Genomic DNA, 3,705 nt, shown 5'->3' with positions numbered 1-3,705 from the left:
TTTCTACCAAACGAGGCCTCGGAGAAAGCAAACACGCAGATACATGACTTCGAGGAACTTCACTTTGTTTAAAATATTTTCATATTTAAATTAGTTTATCTGGAATTTACATTTTATTTTTGTTTGTTTACAAATAATGTCATCTTTTGGAGTACGTGGGAAACCAGGGCAGTGGTTTTGCAAATGAAAAAAAAAAAAAAAGTCAACGATTCTGAGGAAAACCGGACGTATTATGGTGGATCGGAGTCCGAACAAACCTGGGGAAAATGCAGTGCCACGGACACCTCAGCTACTTGCTTTCGCATAAGCGACGGTGCATTTGTGTAAACCCTATGTTTCTACATAACATAAGTTGGAATCGGTAAGTCAATCAATGTACTTTGACTACTCTTAGTTGCTCCCCATGAGACAGGGATGCGCAACGCTCGAGGACGTGTCGAGGCAGAGGCCACGGCGCCCTACACCCTGGGCTTCCCTTCGTTTCACGGCTCGACTGTGTGGTCAAATCACCCAGTTTGTTTGTGTACAGTTGTTCATAGGATTTCAGTACAATCCTTTTGATTTCTATAAAGTCCATAGTAATATCTCCTCTTTCATGCCTAATTTTTGCAACTTGAATGTTCTTTCATTATTTTTCTTGGTCAGTCTAGTTAATGATTGTCCACTTTCTCAATCTTTTAAATTCTTTTTTTTACTTATTTATTTATTTATTTTTTTTTCAGGCGAAGCAACCCTTGGTTGACTTCACAGATTGCAAGGAACTTGTCAGTTTATAATCCTTTATTTTTATTTTTATTATTATTTTTTTTTATGCCTACAGCACCTGGTCTTCCTAGGTGGTCTCTCATCCAAGTACTAACCAGGTCCAACCCTGCTTAGCTTCTGAGATCAGATTGGATCGGGCTTGTTCGGGGTAGCATGACCATAAACTAGTCTTTTTAAAAAACTAACTTTTGATTTTGTTGTTTTTTGTTTTTTAATTTTCTGTTCTTTATTTCATTTATTTCTGCTCTCATTTTGATTGTTCTCTTATTCCCGCTTGCTTTGGGTTAATTTGTTTTTTTGTTGTTGTTTAGTTTCTTAAAGTAGAAATTTAGGTTATTTATTTGCTATGTTTCTTTTCATTAAATATCGACATTTATAGCTATAGTTTTCCCTCGGGGTACGGCTTTAGCCGTAATCCATAAATTTCTGTGGATTGTGATCTTTTTTTTCATTCTGCTCACAGGATTATTTAATTAGGATCTTGTATTTTTAGACAGATCCTAAGAAATATGAATTTCTTTAGATCTCACTAGGTAGAAAACACATTTGTCATTTAATGCTGTAAGCAAGCATGCTCATCAATTTGTCACTTACCATCTGATATTTTAAAAACTAAGCTCCGAATTTAAGGAATGATAATCAAGCTTGTTCCTTTAGTCAGCCTTTGCTTTCCCGGCTTCTTGAGGAGCACTTGGCCTCACAGTGCATGCATCTTTATTGTATTTATTGTGAATATGCACATGGTCATGTATTTGTATTGTCATTAAAAAAAGAAAATATTCCTTTATGTTCAAGGAAAACCTGCAACTTCTGGAAAATCTGAAGGAAAGGCCTTGGGAATGAACTAGAATGTGTGCTTCATCACGGGCAAGGCTGGCCTGTGTTTGTTCGGATTGAGTTGCAGCAGCCATGGTCCTTGGTTTCCGACAAAACACAACCTTACAAACTATAGAGATACAGCTCATGGTCCTATCGCACATTCATCTTTAAAACACATTAATCGTCCTCACGAACTACATGACTTTTGCTGTGTTATACTGCACACACAATAATGAATGATACACATTCCAGCTTTCTCCTCCGGGAAGGCCCAGCCAGCCTTTGACAAAGGAAAGTTAGTGTGGTGACAAAGTCTGTAGAGATCCTGTCGCCGCTGAGGGATGACCTTCAGAGAAGGTCACAAGTGTGAATGCATCAGCGAGGATATAAGGGGAATTTATAGCACGAAATATACACGTTCATAACAAGGAAACGTCTCTAATCAATAACCAAACCTTCTGCCTTGAAAAAGAAAGAGAGAGAGAGTTAAACGCAAAGCAACTACAGAACGAAAGAGACGACGGAGGTTGCCAGAAAAAGATATCAATTAGGGATTCGAAAAGCAACAGAGAAAAATCAGTGAACCTTGAACTTGGTTCTTTGAAAGGAGGAACTCGTGTCATGAAGCCACCAGCCTCCCTTGGACGGCTTCCCTCCAGGGTCTCCCGCTGTGTTCAACGGCGTCCTTCGACCTGGGGTCCTCCCTACTCGTGTGTGATCAGTCAGCCTCCTCCAGGAAGACCGCAGAGCGCGTCACCTTTACGGCCCGCCTTTCCCAGCAGCGGAAGCTCTGCTCTAGTTCACCAGCTTTCTCTGGCGTGTCACCCTGCTCGATGCAGTGGGTGCTGGGGGTGGGGTGGTATCGTCTGCTCTTTTCCGTCGTCTCTCCTGGCATAGGACGTCCTCTCTACGAGCAAGCCGGGGCAGGGACAATCGGAACCCCGTGATCCCAACTTGTCATGTATGGGGTGCAGTTTCTGAGGTATGAATGGGGCTGGTTGAAGGAAGGAGACGTCGAATTCTCAGACAGAACAGGAATAAAACCTCTAAAACACAGTTCTGGGAAAGATGGGAACACGGCAGCGGGCGCTGCTGGGATGAGGGTGTAGCCCTCGGCCTGTGGTTTAGGGACACGGAGCCCAACCTCGAACACACCCTCCTGCAGAAAAGCACCTGCCGTGGCTTCTGCGAAACGGAAGCTGGGGACAAGGAGCAGTAGGGCAGGGGGTGGGTTATTGATCAAATGCCTCAGATTCTTGCCATTCTCACGGGGATTTAGTAGATTTTCTCGAATGAATGATTCTTCATTTGCGCTGAGCATGTACAGCAATTTCTAAAGACTTTAAATACTTTATCCTTTAGAATTTCCTCTAGTTAAATGGTTGCTTGTAGCAGAGAGCGTTTGCTGTGCTCCCCACTCCAATATTTTCGGGGTCGGTCTCAGCATCGCCCCTCAAAGCAGTAATGAGTCAGTGGGCCCTCAGGTGGGGAGGCCAAGGGATGCTTTGACACCGTCCTTCCAAGTTATTTTAAAAAAAATCATAAATGATGTCCTTTAAGGGCAAGAGGATATGAGGGTGAATCGAGGAATATTTTTAAGTTTGATTTACGTCTCTGAGATTTTGTGAGTTTATGTTCTTGGCAAAATGAAGTTTGTTAAGTTACCTGACTATGTCCAACTCAAGTAATTTGTCCAATCTTTCAATTTGCCCATCAGTGGAATACCAACCCTTCTCTTTCCTGAGGCACTTGCCTGCAGACTTAGGCGCGAGGAAGTACATCGGTCTGCCTAGGAATCTAGGTACCAAGCATCATCATCCAAGCTTCTTATTCTGGGAGTTTTTGGGGGATGAATCAGGAAAGCTGTGTGTTAGCTGCAGGGGCTGGGGCAGGGAGGAGTCTCTGAAATAAACGTGTCTCGTGACATGGGAGGTCAAGGCTGGGTCACCCACGGTCACCACGAGAGCCAAAGGCTGTGGTGGGAGGGCATTGGCAATGGACGACTCAGGACACAGCGCCCCTCCCTCTAATCAACGCTGAGCCTCACGGAACCAGCACCGAGCCTCGCGGAACCAGCACCGAGCACGTGACAAGGGCGCTGTAGGTTTCAGATGCTTCCCC

The 3,705-nt window shown here is 43.7% G+C and overlaps 1 pseudogene; it reads right to left on the bottom strand.

The window, feature by feature from the left end:
• Positions 1-811: 811 nt before the first annotated feature.
• On the bottom strand, positions 812-930 carry LOC112484111 (annotated as a pseudogene).
• Between the last annotated feature and the right edge of the window lie 2,775 nt (positions 931-3,705).

Source organism: Pteropus alecto, unplaced genomic scaffold, assembly GCF_000325575.1.
Source record: "Pteropus alecto unplaced genomic scaffold, ASM32557v1 scaffold137, whole genome shotgun sequence".
NCBI classification, from domain to species: Eukaryota; Metazoa; Chordata; class Mammalia; order Chiroptera; family Pteropodidae; genus Pteropus; species Pteropus alecto.
Note: the sequence above shows the minus strand (reverse complement) of the source record. Positions and strands in the feature narration are given on the sequence as shown.